The 19,445-nt window shown below is 44.0% G+C and overlaps 1 pseudogene across 1 annotated transcript; it reads left to right on the top strand.

Annotated features, from left to right (window-relative positions):
* The first annotated feature begins 12,020 nt into the window (after positions 1–12,020).
* LOC310693880 (vomeronasal type-2 receptor 26-like) lies at positions 12,021–16,241 on the top strand (annotated as a pseudogene). Its single transcript has 4 exons — positions 12,021–12,977; positions 13,266–13,493; positions 14,856–14,982; positions 15,340–16,241. The product of its transcript is annotated as a vomeronasal type-2 receptor 26-like (transcript).
* Positions 16,242–19,445: the final 3,204 nt, after the last annotated feature.

The raw sequence follows: 19,445 nt of genomic DNA on the forward strand, positions 1-19,445 counted from the left end.
TGGGCAAATCCCAGCAATGGGAAGCGCGGCGGGGGAGGCCTGGCTGGGCGCGCATTCGCACGACTGAGGTGACCCGGGTTACGACATGCGCGTCAAGGTGGTCCAGGGGAATGCGTGCCTCCGTCTCTCCGGGGCAGGTCGACAACGTCAGCCCTGCCCCACGCCCCTTCTCCAGCCCTGCTCTAAGCATACAGTCAGACAGCAACCAGGTCTGCTCCTCTGCCCTTGCTTTCCATCTTTGGGTAGGCCAGGCATCCAGATACCCAAGGCTGAAACCTCCAATCTGTCCCCTGCTTTCACAACTGTGCCCGCTGACTCCAATTTCCTGAAAAGGCGAATGCACTAGGATAACACAGGACTACGCTGCTGGACTGTAACTCCTTCCTACTCAGCTAAACAGGTATTAGCAAAGCAGAGCTATTTTGCACTGCTGGCAATAAGCGGTGCACCCTCAGCTGCATAGCCCAGTGTTTCCCATCCTTTTTAAAAGTTGCATGTGGGATTGTGGCATTGTGCAAAATGCATGAATAAATCTTTCATGGAAATGGGCAGTGACACAAATCCGTAGTCTTTATATATACTTTATATATAGTATATATATATATATATATATATATATATATATATATATATATATATGCAGGTTTTGGTGTCTTCGGGTGTCTTCCCGTGTAAGAGTTGGGGTGTCTAGGCGACGTTTCGACGAGGTCTCACTCGTCATCTTCAGGCTGGTGCTTTCGGCTTCTTGTTACTGGAACAGAGCAGGATCTCAGTGTTTGAGTTCCTATAAATACTGATGAGGGGGTGTGGTGTATAGCCTCCAACGTTCTGGGCAGAGAGGAAGTTCCCAGGTTAGTGTGCCTTTTCTTCTTTTGTTCCTTAATTACTCAGGGCGGTTGAGTAGCGAAGAGCCGCCGCCAGAGTGGCAAGAACAACAGAAACAGAAATAATTACACAAAGAAGCCACCGTGGCATTATACAAACAGAAGTAATAGCAAAATATAACAATAAATCATTTTTTATTTGAGCAGGCATATTAACTGAAGGCTGATTTGTAGTTTTAACTATTTTTAAAAATCTTCTTTATTTCTTGTGCACTATATATATATATATATATATATATATATATATATATAGAAATCACTCAAGATATCCCTCAAGTAATTAAGGAACAAAAGAAGAAAAGGCACACTAACCTGGGAACTTCCTCTCTGCCCAGAACGTTGGAGGCTATACACCACACCCCCTCATCAGTATTTATAGGAACTCAAACACTGAGATCCTGCTCTGTTCCAGTAACAAGAAGCCGAAAGCACCAGCCTGAAGATGACGAGTGAGACCTCGTCGAAACGTCGCCTAGACACCCCAACTCTTACACGGGAAGACACCCGAAGACACCAAAACCTGCATTCCTGTACCCGTGAAAATCTACGAAAGCAAATATATATATATATATATATATATATATATATATATATATATATATATACACTTTATATATACTTTATATATAGTCAATATAGGCACAGAGTTAATTTTTTAAACATTTTCTAATGGTGGTGTGCCTCGAGATTTTTTTCATGAAACAAGTGTGCCTTTGCCCAAAAAAGGTTGGGAAACACTGCTGTAGATGATGACAAAGGGGACAGGTTTTTACAGACCATTTTACCATTGCTTTCCCAGAATTATGTTTGTTATGACTTCATAGTAAGAATACCAAAATGGGATTTTGTGGCTGAACTGCTAGATCTGGGGCTTAAAAGTCTGAATAGCGTTAGCATTGCCTTTGGGAGAAAATTTATGGAGAATCTCCTTCCTTTATGATTTTGAGAATTATGCTAGTGATAGCACCATACTTTTCATTGCCAATTCAAGGCAAAGTCTGGCTTGTTACATCCCACTGGGATTTTGCATCACAATCTCTTCGCAAACAGTTCGATATACAAACCTTTCATGGCTTCATAACCTTCACTGTTCACTCAAACCACCTGGTAGGATTTCACGAGTTTCTTCAGATGATAAGACCTTCCTGGGCCCAAAGAGATGGTTTTATCCAGAACTTCTGGGAACAATCCTTCAGCTGTTCATTAAAAATGTCTAAAGGACAGAAAGAAGAGAAGGAGGAAAGCTGTACTGGGGAGGAGAAATTGGAAAACATTCCTGGAATTTTATTTGAAATGAAAATGACAGGCCACAGCTACAGTGTCTGCAATGCAGTCTATGCTGTGGCACATGCTTTGAATGCCATGTACAAATCCCACTCTAAACCCAGAAGGCAGGGAGAAAAGAGACTGGCATTTCAGAATATACAGTCATGGCAGGTAATTACAGCTCAAAGCTTTTATAAGTTAAGTTTTGTTCCCAATACGCTCCCATTTTGCAGAGTACAATTCCATAAGAAATAAATAAATGTGTGTGGGTTTCTTTCCTGTTCTGTTTTGGGCCAAAGGAACCAAAACAACATCAAGGCATATCATGTCACCATGATTTTTATGAGAGAGAGAGAGACAGACAGAGAGAGTGTGTGTATGAGAGGCATTTGTGACCCTCTCTTAAATAATTGCAATACCTAGTTCCCTTTGTCTATATTTTCTTCCAATATAGCTGCATCCATTTCTAAAGGACATCGCAATCAATAACAGTGCAGGAGACACCGTGCGCTTTGATGAAAATGGTGAGCAAGTTACTGACTTTGATGTTACAAACTGGTTGATGTTCACCAATGGATCACTGGTCCGAGTCAAAGTCGGAAGACTGGAACCACAGGCTCCTCTGGGCAAAGAATTAACCATTTATGATGACCGAATTGTTTGGCATCCAAGCTTTAATCAGGTGTGACACGGCTATCAATACTTGAGTATATATCAGGGGGAAAGCCTCATGTTTTGTTCAGTTTATTGTTTGACATGCTCCTCAGCTTCTGAATGATGCTGGTTAGCATTAGTTTGTTATTGTTTTAATTGTAGCTCATTCCCTACCCTGTAAAAAAAAATTGTTTGGGATCCAAACTTTAATCAGGTACGTTTGCTCACCCTTCTGGTGCGGTGGCGTTGTGGGATGGCAGAGGCTCCACTGGGGGCCCCGAAGAGGGAATCCTGGTTTCAATGCCCCTTCCTGAGAGGTGGCGGGGGAGTAAGCCCATGTCACCTATCAGGAACTGGATCATGGCCTGCATCCTGGTTTGGCGGATGGGGATGCAGGCTTGGACATGGGCTGGGCCAGGGGGCAGGAAGGCTTCCCACGGATCTGCTCCCTGGCCATTTAAACAGCCCTCTCCTGGGGTGCTACCTGTTTTCCCCTAATCGGGTTTCCCACCCATCTTTGGTTTAAGCTGATAGTCAATGACTTTGCTGTGGCTACAGTGGTTGCTGTTTTAAGAGGCTGTATAGGAATTTGTCCACCAGGCAGATTGGCTCCAACCCGGTGGGTTTGCCTACCTCATAGCAGTCGTCACAACTGGCTTGGGCGTTGGGCCAACCCTTTGTCTTGGATGGGGGGGGGAGGTTGTAATCTCCACCTGCCCCTCCAAATGCTGGAGTATCCCATTAAAGGGATCTGGGGAGAGTGGTCATGCCCATGTGCCCAGGTGGGGCCAGGGCAGAAGACACCCCCCCAGAGTGTAGTTCCTGCGGGGATCACCCTATTTGATGTACTGTATTTTTGTATTTGATGTACCTAAAAAGTAAGGGGAAATGTGTGTGCGTCTTATGGAGTGAATGCAAGCTCCATGGCTTCAGCGAAAGCAACGCAAAGCCTCTGGAGTGCACTTGCTCTCCTGGCTTCGCTTTGCTGGAGAAGGAAAGCTGTGCAGCACCCCTTCAGCGAAGCAGGAGGAGAAATGGAAGGGGCTCCGTTTCTCCTGCAGCTTCACTGAAGGGCGCTGCGCAGAGAGGGAGAGATCCCCCCCCCCTGTTCTCCCCCTCTAAAACTAGGTGTGTCTTATGGTCAGGTGTATCCTATAGAGCGAAAAATATGGTAAGGCCCACATGTCTGGACTGACCTACACATCATTTCCGGTGGACGGACCAGAGGTATTTCGATTGCCCCATGCCCAAGCCAAACCTCTTCCATGTGTATTCAATAAAGTTGTGGCCTCTTTGGATCCCAACCAGTCTTAGCGGTCTTTTATTTATCTGGGGGTCAGGGTCTGGGGATGCCTGGACCTCAAAGCCACTTCCAACCTTGGGAGGAGGTGGTGTTGCGGACTTCTCACCCCCAACACTCACGCAGAGGCTGGTTCCCAGCCCCGCGCAATCAGGGGAATCCTCTGCGTCTACATCCCCTAGCCAGCCAATAGGCTGTCTCTGGGGGTGTGGTTTGCTGCATTTAAGGCAAGTGTGGCAGAGGATCTTCCTCTTTGGCCGCTGCTCAGCTGGTTAATTTCCCACCCACCCGCCCTTCAAGGTTTCTTCTTTGACCTTGCTATGAACTTTGGTTGGTCACCGTTAAGGGGCCTGGTAGGATTTTTTCCACTTGGCAAATTGGCACCAGCCATTTTGTTTTTTCGCCTACCTCGTAGCAAATCATCACAACTTCCTCGGTTTGGCAGTTAGGCATTGGTAGGGGTATAGTTATGTAGAAGAATGGGGAGGATAAGCGCCATCACCTCCCCTGGATATGAAGGGTAGTCCAGTAAGAGATTCCGGGGGGGGGGGTGTCGTGGCCCCGTCCGAAGCCTATGGAAGCCAGGGCCCAAGGCACACTCCCGAGCAGTGACCCTGGGGGAGTGCCTAGTTGATGTGCATCAGCAGGGCTCCCCCTGCTGGTGTTAACCCTTCCCAGCCTTCAGGCAGACAGCTGAAGCCAGATAGTTGATTAGTACTAATGCTTAAGCCAATACCGCTCTTCACCTGTAACCAATAAAGTTGTGGCCAATTTTAGCCCATTAACCTAAAATAACGGTGTCATGTGTCTTTATTCCTACTGGTGGGCGGCGGGAAGTTGCCACGCAACACATTCCAGGAGTTGACACTGACAACAACACTAAACATTCAGCTCCCAAGAGGTGGAAGGTGATGTGAAAGGGGGTCATTCGATTCTTCTTTGTCCTCCCTTTCACAAGATACTGAAGAAGGAATAGTTCATATTCCCAGTCTCACTTTTTTTGTTTCTGTGCAGGTACTGCCTGTTTCTTTGTGTAATGACTACTGCTATCCTGGCTACAGCAAGAAAAAGAAGGAGGGAAAGAAGTTTTGCTGCTATGATTGTGTTCTGTGTCCAGAAGGGACAGTATCTCTCAAGAAAGGTAGGAGGCATAATGTACAGAGATATTAATGATTTTTGATAATGTAGCACATTAATTATTCATTTGAAGAATATAGTTCACAATGTAGGGCACTGTACACAGAACATGTGCAGAGGAGGGCAACCAAGATGATCTAGGGTCTGGAAACCAAGCCTTATGAGGAATGGTTGAAGGAGCCTGGGAAAGGGGAGACTAAGAGGAAATATGAAAGCCATCTTCAAATATCTCAAGGGCCGTCACATGGAAGATGGAGCAAGCTTGTTTTCTCCTGTTCTGAAGGGTAGGATTCAAACTAATGAATCATAGAGTTGGAAGAGACCACAAGGGCCATCGAGTCCAACCCCCTGCCAAGCAGGAAACACCATCAGAGCACTCCTGACATATGGTTGTCAAGCCTCTGCTTAAAGACCTCCAAAGAAGGAGACTCCACCACACTCCTTGGCAGCAAATTCCACTGTCGAACAGCTCTTACTGTCAGGAAGTTCTTCCTAATCTTTAGGTGGAATCTTCAATGGATTCAAGTTACAAAATATATATTTCTGACTAAACATTAGGAAGAACTTTTTGACAGTAAGAGCTGTTCAACAGTGGAATGGCCTCACTTGGGAAGTTGTGGACCCTTCTTCCTTGGAGGTTTTTAAGCAGAGGTTGGATGGATGCTTCAGCTGAGATGTTTGCATTGCAGGAGGTTGAATGAGATGACCCTTTGGGTCCCTTCCAACTTACAATTCCATAATTCTATGATTCTTTAACCCTTTTCTCTTAAAAATGTGACAGTTAAGACCACCTGTGCTTCTAGTGACAAAGCTGAATCAAGGAGCTCTCCCAGATTATGTACTATCCCTTCAGAGGGAGCCCAACCCCATCCAGAACAGGTAACTGATCTATCTCCAAGAAATGGGAACTACTCACTCACAAGGCCTCAGGCTTGCCAGTGTTTAAACTCAATTTAAGCTCCACCAACCTAGTATTGCACACAGACATTGATCCAGAGACTGGATGTCCACTCCTGATTAAGGTGTTAACAGGAAGGAAGAGTTGTGTGTCATCAGATGGCATTTTGTTTCTTATCCGCAAGATCTTTTCCATTGTCTGTTAAACAACTTTGAGGGGAAAATAATGCCCATAACAGGAATCCCAATCTTGCGGTTAAGAACCACAAAAAAACGCAGTGCCCATAGCACCCAATCCACTGAGGGGGTTCAGGAGGAAACCTTGGCAGATCCTATCAAAGGCTACAGCAAGATCAAGGAAAGGAGGCCAAGAGAGAACACAATTAAGAGGAAGACAGTATAAATGAAAAACATTTGTTGGCCAACTCATTTTAAGTACAGTGGTACCTCGGGTTACATACTCTTCAGGTTACAGACACTTCAGGTTACAGACTCCACTAACCCAGAAATAGTACCTCGGGTTAAGAACTTTGCTTCAGGATGAGAACAGAAATCGTGCTCCGGTGACGTGGCAGCAGTGGGAGGCCCCATTAGCTAAAGTGGTGCTTCAGGTTAAGAACAGTTTCAGGTTAAGAACAGACCTCCAGAACGAATTAAGTTCTTAATCCAAGGTACCACTGCGCACGATTTCCATTCTCATCCTGGGGCAAAGTTCTCAACTCGAGAACTTCCAGGTTAGCGGAGTTTGTAACCTGAAGTGTTTGTAACCTGAGGCGTTTGTAACTCGAGGTACCACTGTATTCAATATCAAATGAGATTTGTAGACCACTGTCACCACTGCATTTATTAAAGTTTAATTTAGTTTGGGGAAGGTAGTGATCTGATTATGATGGGACCTTAGAGTGAGGGGAGGGTAATAAACAAACAAACAAGCAAGCAAATATTAATGGGGTAACAGAAGTGACCTTTATTTTGGTGAAGGATCTGGGTGGGAAATAAGGGGTGGAGTATTGAAAGTACTCATTAACTGGACGGGTGTATCTTAACCAGCTTTTCCTTTCCCCCCTCAGATATGGATGCTTGTATCAAATGCCCCAACGACCAGTATCCCAGCAAGGACCACAGTCAATGCATTCCCAAAGTTCTAAGCTTCCTCTCTTACACAGAAAACTTAGGGATTATCCTGGCTATTTTGGCCATTTCTTTCTCTGTCATCACAATTCTAGTGCTGGGAAGTTTTATGAAACATAGGGACACACCCATAGTCAAGGCCAATAACCGGACCCTGACTTACATCCTCCTCGTTTCCCTTCTTCTTTGCTTCCTCTCCACTTTGCTCTTCTTTGGACAGCCAGGAGAAGGGATCTGCCTTCTACGCCAAATGGTCTTTGGCATCGTCTTCTCTGTGGCTCTTTCTTGTGTCTTGGCAAAGACCATAACCGTGGTTCTGGCATTCATGGCCACCAAACCAGGATCTGGGATGAGGAAATGGGTGGGGAAAAGACTGGCAAATTCAATTGTCCTCGTCTGCACCTTCATTCAAGCTGGCATTTGTATCCTGTGGTTAAGTACTTCCCCTCCATTCCCAGATTCGGACATGCACTCATTGAATGGGGAAATCATCTTGGAATGTAATGAGGGTTCAGCAACCATGTTTTACTGTGTCTTGGGCTACATGGGCTCCCTAGCCGTAATCAGCTTTGTTGTGGCTTTTCCGGCCAGGAAATTACCTGATATTTTCAATGAGGCCAAATTTATCACTTTCAGCATGTTGGTGTTTTGCAGTGTTTGGTTGTCCTTTGTTCCAACCTACCTGAGCACCAAAGGAAAATACATGGTGGCTGTGGAGATCTTCTCCATCTTGGCCTCCAGTGCTGGATTACTGGGTTGCATCTTTTCTCCTAAATGCTACATAATTTTATTCAGGCCTGATCTGAACAGTAGAGAGCAAATAAAGGCCAGAAAAAGTGAGAGGATGTAAGTTCATCTATTTATTAAGCTCACTTAAAAATTCACTGGAAATTCCATCTCATGAGATTTTTAGTATTAGTGCTTTGATAGAGAGACATCATTGCTCAAATGTGGCCTTCTTGTGAGTACAGTTTTACTGGACAAACATTATCACAGGTCAATGCCCTGTTTTGATTTGGCTTACATAAATAAATGTAAACTTGACTTTGGCTATCAATAAATTGAGGATTATGAAAACATAGTAGTGCTGGTATCTATTTTGACCAGTGAAACTGGGATTTGTAGTTCATATTCAAGAACTGCTGTTGGGATCTTGGTCTCCATGTTGAGTTGTCTTCTCTACTTGGGCATGAGACTATATAACAGGGAGCAGCAAATAAGGAAAAGGAAAAGAGGATAAACACAATAAAACAATAGTTGCACAACTCAGAAAAGATATCCTACGAGCTTTGTATTGAATAATGGCACTTCAGAGGCCAAAAACACACTTGGGAAATTAAAATCATTCCTATCATTGTCAAAATTACTGTTTTCTGTCTTGTGACACAATTGCCACCCGGAGCCTGTAAGAAAAATAAAAAATAAGCATATTGAAAAACCTATACAATTCCTGTGTTATTCAGAACTGGATCTAGGGATATGTAAGGTATTTTCATTCTTCTGCATAACCACTTTTCCATTGATTTTTAACAAATAAAGTATGCTGTGAGTGTCCTGGTTCCTCATATATTCTCCTACTTGCCCTGTTTATTTTCTGCTTCCCAGATTCTTACTGTGGAAAACTGAACCTCATTGACCAGTATAGAATAGCACACATGCCCTGTAATTTGCATATCCGTCTTTTGGGGAAACAGGCTGACAATTCACAAGTTTGCATTTGGATTCCTTTGCTCACCACAGCAAAATTACTGAAGCCTGCCCTGCAGAAACACATATTAAGTTGTTTAGAAATAAAATTTAAAAATTCGCTCATCCTTAGAGGATAAAGGGGGGAGATAAAGAAAATACGCTGTTTTGGGAAATTAACAATGGACAAGGAGGCGAAATGAAATAAAGTAGCAGGATACTGGTACCCAGATTCCCTAAATAGCCATGCTGTAAATCTGTGTAGCAGCAACACCATCTACCATTCAAGGAAGGCTGTAGAAAAGCTGAAAAAGAGCCACATTGAATTCTGCAACTGGAATCATGGGAATACAGCTTTGGAAGGGGAGTTTCATCAACAGAATCTTGCTTGTGGTGATGTTGCTGCTCGTTCTACCGCGTCATACAGTATGCAATGCACATTCTATTAATTGCAGCATATATGACGATCCCCTCCCTATTCCTCATGAATTTTACCAGCCAGGAGGCATTGTCATTGGTGAGATTGTTTCTCAAGTCTTTTTCCTCTCTAATACGCTCTCTTTCATGGAACAGCCTGCCCTGATCACGATTGACGCACCTATGTAAGGCATCAATATTTTTCACACAATTTGAAATGTGCATGAATTATAATTATTCAGAACATATCCTTAAGGAATGATGTGCTTTATTGAGCTTTTGATGTAAATGAAGTGACGCTTGGTTTGTTAATATGTGTGATACCTTCTACAATATCTTGTTTGGCATAAACCGCTAGTGTGTTTCCTCCAGAAATCTTACAGAAATGAATGGATTGTGTGCATTTCTGTATCTCAGCTGGAGCAAGACCCTCTCATAGCATCTATTTGCTTCTGAGGTGGTTATCTGGCAAGGGGCATTTATCTTCTTTCTGTTTGTCATTTGTTCATACTACATTTTAAATTTATTTCCAAACTGCTAGAAGTCCTATTCCTTTTTAAATGAGTTGCAAAATGAGGAAACCTTAAAACTAGTGCTAGTTTTCTAGAAAAAGAGGTGCCAGAACTCATGATGAGTTTCTCCCTTGTTCTCTTAGAATGGCAATGGCACTCACCTGAGAGGTGCCAGAACTGAGTTCCACTGAGTTCTGGCTGGAAAAAGTCCTGCTGAAAACTATTTCATTTCTGCTCTCGCTATACTTTGTTGTCTTACATCCTTGATCTCAATCTCAGCCCTTCCCTTGCCATTTCTGACTTCAGGTATTTCTGACATTTGGTTTCATATTGTTATATTTTAGAGAAATGGATGTTTCTTATTCCTGTTTCAACACATCTATTTTTCAAAGCTTACTCTCTCACATCATACAGGGAGAAACATAGGGCTATTGATGCAATACTTAATAGACTTTAGAGGGACAAAGCAAACCTAACCCTCTTCTTATGGAAGTATGATTAGATAGGCCAATATTTACAAAAGAAACTTGTCCCTATTTCTTGTTCATACTTTTTAATTTAGAATCATAGAATTGTAAAGTTGGAGGGGACCATGAGGGTCATCTAGACCAGACCTCTGCCATGCAGGAGTCTCATGCTTGACCTACTAAGTTATCCAGCAGATTTTCACAATTACAGTTTAAAAGTGTGCATACTAAATATGGTACTGCCCCTTTTTAAAGGTGTTTTGTGAATTGACTCCAGTACAATACAATAGTACCTGGGAAAAGGATTTCATTGTACTTTCCACCTGTAATATTTTATTAAGCATTAAAAAGTCCTAGAACTGTATGAGCATTTAGATCATTAATTGATTGGAGAAATATTTATTTCATAGGTCTTATTTTTGTACTCTGGTATATAATCTTGTGCAGTTATAAACTACAGTTTAATCTTAGAAACCTGCAGAGATGTGATGATGAAGTGCACAAGTTGTTGTTGTTGCTGTTGTTGTTGTTGTTGTTGTTGTTGTTGTTGTAACAGCAGCTGTGGTTTTATTAAACAGCTGCTACTTTTCTTGCAGATCAGTGCCAAAGAACTACCAGCACGTTCTGGCCTTAGCATTTGCTGTCAAAGAAATCAACGAGAATCCCAACATCTTATCCAATATCTCTCTGGGGTTTCGTATCCTCAATAGCTACTACACTGCAAGGATGACCTACAAGGCCACACTCAGCCTGCTCTCCTCAGAACATAGGTTTGTCCCCAACTTCAAATGTGACAACCAAAACAATCTGATAGCTTTCATTGGGGGATGTATCTCTGAAGTCTCTGCGAACATGGCCATCATTTCAGCAATCCACAAGACTCCACAGGTAAATCGTGTGCCTGAGGGCATGGAGGTTTCACAAGTATGACACACCATCTTGGTTTCAGGAAACTTTCTGACAGTGTTCGCCATGATTTTTAGTTACTGAATGAGAGAAATATGGGCTAGATGATTATAGAATCTGATGGATAGAGAACTTGTAGGACAACAGAACACATGGAGTGTCCATCAATAGATTCTCATCAGAGTTTGGGGATATTTCAAGTGGGATACTTCAGGACTTTGTTTTGAAGGTGTTGCTTCTCAAAATATTTATTGATCACTGAGACAAAAGGGTGGAGAGAATCCTTATCATTTTGGAGATGACAAAAGCCTGTGAGGGATAGATAGCACTTCAGAAGACAGGAAAAGAACTCATGATGCCAAACAGAACCTACTTACTCTCACAACATATTTTAAGTAACTCCAATTCTCTCAGCAAGAGATAAGCCACACCAGGGAAACCGTCACTGAGTCCCAAAACCTTCAAGCTGGCCAAGAACTCTACAGGAATCTCCCAGTTGCATCCGTCTGCAATGTCCCCAAACGCACAACTCAGATATTACTTCTACAGGTTCTGGAAACAGGGAGTAGAAGTGATTAGTTAATGTAGCTGGGGCTCTGATGGGACAGTGTAGGGAGCTGAAACAAACAGCCCAGTGGGGCGTTTTTGTGGCAGCAGCCTTCCTAATCTGCTGCCTGAGACAAGTGGCTCAATGTGGCTCCTGACCAAAGATAGTCAGGTTCTCATGAAGGATCCCCCCATCTGAGTTTTGACAGGACATTGAATGAGATGGACTACAGGACTATTTTCTAATAAGTATATCTGTGATGTAAATGCTTATATCTCATCTGAAAAATGCTTATTAATTTTATTTCAGCTGACTTATGGATCATTTCTGCCACTAAAAGCTGTCAAAAAGTCCTTCCCATTTTTGTATCAGATGGTCCCAAATGAAGCCCACCAGTACACAGGGATTGTGCGATTACTTCAGCATTTTAAGTGGACATGGGTTGGGCTTTGGGCTGTGGAAGATGACAGAGGGGACAGGTTTCTAAAGACAATGGTCCCAATCCTTTCCCCTAATGGCATCTGTTATGCCTATATAGTAAGAATACCAAAATTGAATTATGTGGATGAGATGACAGACTTTGCTTTACAGCATTTAGGAACCTATGCAATGGTCTTTAAGGAAAATCCAGCTGTGTTCATTGTTTATGGAGAACCTCCATCCTTCCAGGTTCTAAGAATGTTGATATTTGTATCACCCTTATTCTCTTTTCCAACTTTGGGCAAAGTGTGGATTATTACATCCCACTGGGATTTTGCATCACATTCTATGGAGAAGAACTGGGAGGTACAAGCATTTCATGGTTCCATATCCATCACAGTCCACTCAAATCAGCCATCAGGATTCCAAAGCTTCATTCAGAAGCTGAGCCCTTTCTGGGCAAAATGAGATGGCTTTATCCAGGAGTTCTGGAAACAGGCATTCGGCTGTTTGTTAAAAATGTCTGAAGAATCAGAGGAGGGAAATGAAACCGAAATCTGCACTGGGGAGGAGAAGCTGGAGAGCCTTCCTGGAATTCTGTTTGAAATGGACATGACTGGACACAGCTACAATGTCTACAATGCTGTCTATGCTGTGGCACATGCTTTGAACACCATCTACAAATCCATCTCCAAACATAGAGGATTGGAAGAAAGGGTCAGACTGACATTTCACAGTGTGCAATCGTGGCAGGTAATTAGAAAGCAATACTTTAAAATTAGAGAGTTCTAGAATTGTAGAGATGGAAGGGGTCCTCAGGGTCATCCTGCAGGGTGCTGGACTAGATAACCTTCGGGGTCCCTTCCAACGCTACAAACATATGATTGATTGATTGATTGATAGATTGATTGACTGATTGATTGATATTCACAAGTAGCCACCTACATAAACCAGATGTCAACTATAAGGACAACTTTGGGAAGTTCACTAAAGTAATCTTAGCACTATGTTGTCTCGTTATTCATTTCTCTTTCAATCGAGGTTCATCATTATCTGAGGAGCATCAAATTCAATAACAGTGCTGCTGAGAATGTGCACTTTGGTGAAAATGGAGAATTGGTTGCAGGTTTTGATATTACAAACTGGCTGATGTTCCCCAATGGTTCAGTGGTTAGAGTAAAGATTGGAAGATTAGAACCTCAGGCTCTTCCAGGCAAAGAGTTAACCATTTATGATGACCAGATTGTGTGGCATCCACATTTTAATCAGGTGAGACGTGCCAGAAAGAAAAGTTTTGGCCACTTTAACTTTCTGTTTGCTTTTTAGCTGCTAGATTATTCAGGATAGCAATATTTTATATATACATTATTAAGTATAATTGTTTAATTTACACTGAAATGGAGAATGCCTTGTGTTTATTGCAGAAAGAGTTTAACTGGAAGATTGCCCTGAAGCTAAAGAAAAGCAAGAAGTTCTCTGAGCTCCTCGATGGCTTGGCAATTAAATGTGATGGTTCTCTGGCAGCTCTTATGAGATATTTAACTTTAGATCACATGGGAGGGAATTGAATTGCAAATTTGCCATCTTGGAAGGGTGGTGGCTTGAGTCTTTGTTCCCAGGCTCTATGTGAGTAAAGGTGTGTGAAACTGTCTCCTGGAGGGACAGCAAATAGCTGCAGGTAAAATGGAGGCTGTAAGAAGAGAGAGATATCTTTGCTTATACAGTGGTACCTTGTGTTATGGACGGGATCCGTTCTGGAGGCCTGTCCGTAATGCAAAATACCCACAACTCGAAGAGCTGCATTTGCGCAGGCGTGTGGCGCGATTTGGTGCTTCTGCCCCTGCATGAGTGACGAAACCCAGAAGTAACCCAATCTGGTATTTTCGGGTTGCCCCGGGATGTAATGTGAAGAGACACAACATGAAGCAGACGCAACATGAGGTATTAGTGTAGGTCTTTTTGGAATTATCTTTTATTTCTAAGGTTCTGAGTCTGTGGGGATATGCACCAGTTATCGAATTATTTGGATGTATATTTCCCATCGCTTCAAGCTGCACAATATAATATCTGCAATACACCTTACATGGTTCTTTTAGGAATTGGGCCAACTGGTTTACCGTATTTTTCGTCCCATAGGACGCACCTAGTTTTTTGGGGGGGAAATCAAGGGAAATTTTTTTCCCTTGATTTCCCCCCCAAAACCAGGTCGGGGAACAGTGGGATGGCGGCGCTGCGCCTCCCCGCTGTCCCCTGAGCTTGTGGGGCTGCCCGATGTCTGCCCGGTGCGCTGGGCGCTCTGCTTCAGGGTGCCCCATGCGCTGGGTGGCAGGCTGCTATCCGCAGCGTGGGGAGCCCTGCGGGAACTCCCGCGGGCTCCCCAGGCTTGCGGATAGCTGCCTGAAGCCTGGAGAGTGAGAGGGGTCTGTGCGCACCGACCCCTCTCGCTCTCCAAGCTTCAGTGAAAGCCTGTATTCGCCCCATAGGACGCACACAGATTTCCCCTTCATTTTTGGAGGGGGGAAAGTGCGTCCTATAGGGCGAAAAATACAGTATTTTCCCAACATAATTCTCTTCGTAGAGCTGAATGAATGAAGAGCACCAATCCAAGTCCCTTTATATTATTCTGTGCAGGTGCTGCCCCTTTCTGTGTGCAATGACCACTGCTATCCTGGCTACAGCAGGAAAAAGAAGGAGGGAGAGAAATTTTGCTGTTATGACTGTGCTTTGTGTCCAGAAGGAATGATATCTGGCCAGAAGGGTAGGAGACAATTGTGTATTGTGATATCATTCATCTTCTGTAACATATCATATTTGCTTTGAGAATGCACATCCCTGGAACATACAACCCAAACACAAGAACACTCTTCCTTGTGTTATTTCCAAGAGCTGGTATTCAGATGCATACTGCCTCGTTGATACCTCTACTCTGTATTTATTTGTCAAATCCTCTTTTAAAGCCATCTAAGTTGATTTTCTACATTGATTTCAATCAGGGTTTACATCAAAAATATCAAAAACCACCACCATCAACAGCAAACGTTTGCACTAAACTAGATTATTAGAATTATGCAGCTCAACCTATAGAAATATTTGAAAATCTCTTTGTTGTTTTCAGATATGGATGCCTGTGTCAAATGTCCAGAAGACCGATATCCAAACAAGGACCAAACTAGATGCATTGCTAAGGTTCTAAGCTACCTCTCTCACAAGGAAGATTTAGGGATCATCTTAACTACCTTGACTATTGCTTTCTCATTGATCACAGTTTTAGTTCTTGGGATTTTTATCAAGCACAGGGAGACTCCAATCGTTAAAGCCAACAACCGGACACTCACCTACACCCTCCTCATCTCCCTCCTCCTTTGCTTCCTCAGCTCCTTACTCTTCATTGGAAAGCCTGGGAAAGCGATCTGCCTCCTCCGACAAACAGCGTTTGGTGCCATATTCTCTGTGGCTCTTTCCAGCATTTTAGCAAAAACCATCATGGTGGTGATGGCATTTATGGCAACCAAGCCAGGTTCTACAATAAGAAAATGGGTGGGGAGAAGATTGACAAATTCCATCATCCTTTCTTGTTCCTTTCTTCAAGTTGACATATGTACTCTTTGGCTAAGTACTTTCCCTCCATTCCCAGACACAGACATGCACTCAGTGAATGAGGAGATTATACTGGAATGTAATGAAGGTTCCACTACCATGTTTTATTTGCTCTTGGGCTATATGGGTTTCCTAGCCATTATCAGCCTCGTGGTGGCTTTCCTTGCCAGGAAACTCCCTGACAGTTTCAATGAAGCCAAATTTATTACTTTCAGCATGTTGGTGTTTTGTAGTGTTTGGTTATCCTTTGTTCCAACCTACCTGAGCACCAAAGGGAAATACATGGTGGCTGTGGAGATCTTCTCCATCTTGTCCTCTAGTTTTGGGTTACTGGCCTGCATTTTTTCCCCTAAGTGCTACATCATTCTTCTGCGACCTGAGCTGAACAACAGGGAGCAACTAGTAAGGGAAATAAAATGAAGGCATATGTCCACCTCTTCATTCTGTAGATGTCATGTCTATCATATTCTTATATTGTGGCCTGCTGGGTTGCATTTTCCCCTCTAAATGCTACATCGCTGTGCCAGGGCCCAGTTGAATAACTGAGAATAAATAATATATCCTAGAAAAAATAAACTACACGAATAAACATTGCCATGAACTTTATTGTGTCCATTTCTTCATTCTGCATATATATAGGGCTTTTGTTCAGCTGGAACTCACTGAAACTGAGTTCCGGCATCTCTTTGGTGAGTTCTGGCACCTCTGTAGCATTGCAGTGTCATTCCCAAGCTTGACGCTCAGGGCTGCGGGACGGAAGAGGAGGATAGCATGGCGGTCAGGGCTGTGTGGCGGAGGCAGTGGGCAGCACAGCAATTGGGGTGGCAGGGGGAGGTGGAAGGCAATCAGGTGAAGAGGATATGTTTTCTCCTTCAAAAAGAGCTCAACAACTTGGGTTGGTTGCTCCCCCTAAAAAAAATGTCAACAAGTTCCAGCACCTTTTTTTCTAGAAACAATTCCCTGCACACACACACACACACACACACACACACACACACACATTTATTCCTTCATTGGAATGTGCAGGTATTGCATAGGTGCTTTTTGAAGCAAACACCACTCAGAAAATGCTTGTAGACACATATCACTCAACGTATTCACCTTCCTTCTGCTAACCCAGGCCCCTCCTCTCCAGGTGACTGCTATGTTATATCTAACATAGGTGACCAGGGTGGGGAAGCACCACAGGCAATGCTTCCCGTTCCCTGTTGTTCTGCCCACCATCCTATCTCTGTCGCTGGCACTGATGACAATTTCCAGTGAGATCTCACGTGATCTTACTGAACTCTTGTAAGACCTCTTGCTCTCTGTGAGATCTCACATGATCTCACCAGAAATTGGTGCCAATGCTGGTTCTGCTTCTACACTGGTGTCAGAGGTGGGGGGAGATGTCAGTTGCCCACAGGAGCAGTGCCTCAAAGGTTTCTGCTGTCTAAGGTGGCTGCCTCATCCCACTTCATGGGTGGGTTGGCCCTGGTAGCATGCAGGAGATCTTTTCCAAATGTGAGCAGAACGCTGCAACTCCCCTTCTTTGCCCACAACTGCTGATAGGTAAGATGTTGCTCTCATAGTGAAACAAGTATCTATTTCCTCCAAAGGTTATAGAACGCGTATTTTAGCCTCACTGAAAAGAAACTGCAAAGTTAAGGGTCCTTGAAGGTGCTTTTCTTTGCAATCATTTGCTGAAGGAGAAGCAGAGGTCCAGCAAACATACTGTATCTTAATATGAAACATCAGGTTTTTTTGCTACCCCATTGGCTCCTCCAAGATGAGATTTCCTATTTCAGGGTGAAGTTATAACTCATTAGACTCATTCTGAGAGTCCAAAACCATCAATTTGCCTTAGAACTAGATCATTGTTTGTTAAATGCATTTAATTTTATCCTCAGCTTAGAATACAAATCATTTTGGTATAGATTGCAAGTAGCATCATAATTTATTAATTCCATTATAAAGATGGAATATATATATATATAGAGAGAGAGAGAGAGTGAGTGTCACAGGGATATTTCTCACAGGACAAGAAGAGGAGATAGTCCAGATGGAAGATTAGTGTCATCCTGACCTACCTACTTCCATCTCTTGGGATCATTCCCAAAGGGTAGCTGGTGGTAGGAAGTCCTACTAGCGGTGGGGGTTGGAGAATAAAAGCTGACACCTGCTAACAGTTGAAGAAGCATCCTTTGGGACGTTTTATTTCTATTTGGAGAACAGGTCTTCTGTGATGGCCTGGGGATCCAATTCAGAGGCTGAACCTGAGGAATCCCAGCCCGCACAGGAGTCCCCACCTCCGGGGCAGGCTGAGCCGGGGCTGGGACTTGAGCCTGAAGGGCCCTCACCTGTTCCGGATCCTCAGGAGCAGACACCAGCTGAATCCGCTCTGGCTCCGGAGGTGATGGAGGACCCATTGCCTGCAGGTGCTCCTCTCCCAGCCCTGTCAGGGGAGGCTGAGGTTGCCTCTGGGTCCAGTAACCCTCCAGCCTCTCCGGAGCTGCAGAGGCTCAGGGAAGAGAGGAGGAGGGAACTAAGTTATCACAGGAGGAGTGCTTGCCTTAAGGCCAGGAGAGGCGAGTCACCTGTGGGCTGGGACTACCCTATGCCTCAGAGGAGATAAAGGGCAGTCAGCCCAGTCCCAGGTTGCAGGAGCAACATTGTTGGTAATCTGTTCCTGCCAGCACCCTGTCCTGCTCTTCCAGAGTTCCTGACCACGCCCGACTCCCTGCCTTGGACCCCGCTTCGCCCTTGACGGACAGCCTCCATACCCTCAACCTAGGACCGGACTCAGACCACGCCGCATGGTAACCCCCCCCCCCCCCGGGACCAGCACATCTTCACAGTTACAAGGCTAGGGTGCAGCATCAACTATGGGAAACGAAAGGGCAGCCACATTCCAGAATGAACTGATGGCGATCCATTTGCTGCTTTTCTGTTCTCGAATCATAAATTTAGGTTGAAACCAAAACTCCTTCATAAATTGATGAAGGTTATTTATAACTGTTGAAAATGAGAATGTTCAGCCAAATGGCCTTGATGGTGCTGATAAGGCTGGGCATATTTGAGGGCCGTTGGAGCGAGAGAGGCAGAGTGGGAGAAAATAAACACCCACACAGAAACATACTATATTGGTCTAAACCAGATGAACTCAGAAGCTGTTAAAATAAACAAAGGATTAACATCAGATTGATTTATTGGAACTTGTTGTTTAGTCGTTTAGTCGTGCCCGACTCCTCGTGACCCCATGGACCAGAGCACGCCATGCCCTCCTGTCTTCAACTGCCTCCCGCAGTTTGGTCAGACTCATGTTTGTAGCTTCGAGAACACTGTCCCACCATCTTGTCCTCTGTCGTCCCCTTCTCCTTGTGCCCTCCATCTTTCCCAACATCAGGGTCTTTTCCAGGGAGTCTTCTCTTCTCATGAGGTGGCCAAAGTATTGGAGCCTCAGCTTCACGATCTGTCCTTCCAGTGAGCACTCAGGGCTGATCTCCTTAAGAATGGATACGTTTGATCTTCTTGAAGTCCATGGGACTCTCAAGAGTCTCCTCCAGCACCAGAATTCAAAAGCATCCATTCTTTGGCGATCAGCCTTCTTTATGGTCCAGCTCTCACTTCCATACATCACTGCTG

Source organism: Podarcis liolepis, assembly GCF_965112155.1.
Source record: "Podarcis liolepis genome assembly, chromosome: 15".
NCBI classification, from domain to species: domain Eukaryota; kingdom Metazoa; phylum Chordata; class Lepidosauria; order Squamata; family Lacertidae; genus Podarcis; species Podarcis liolepis.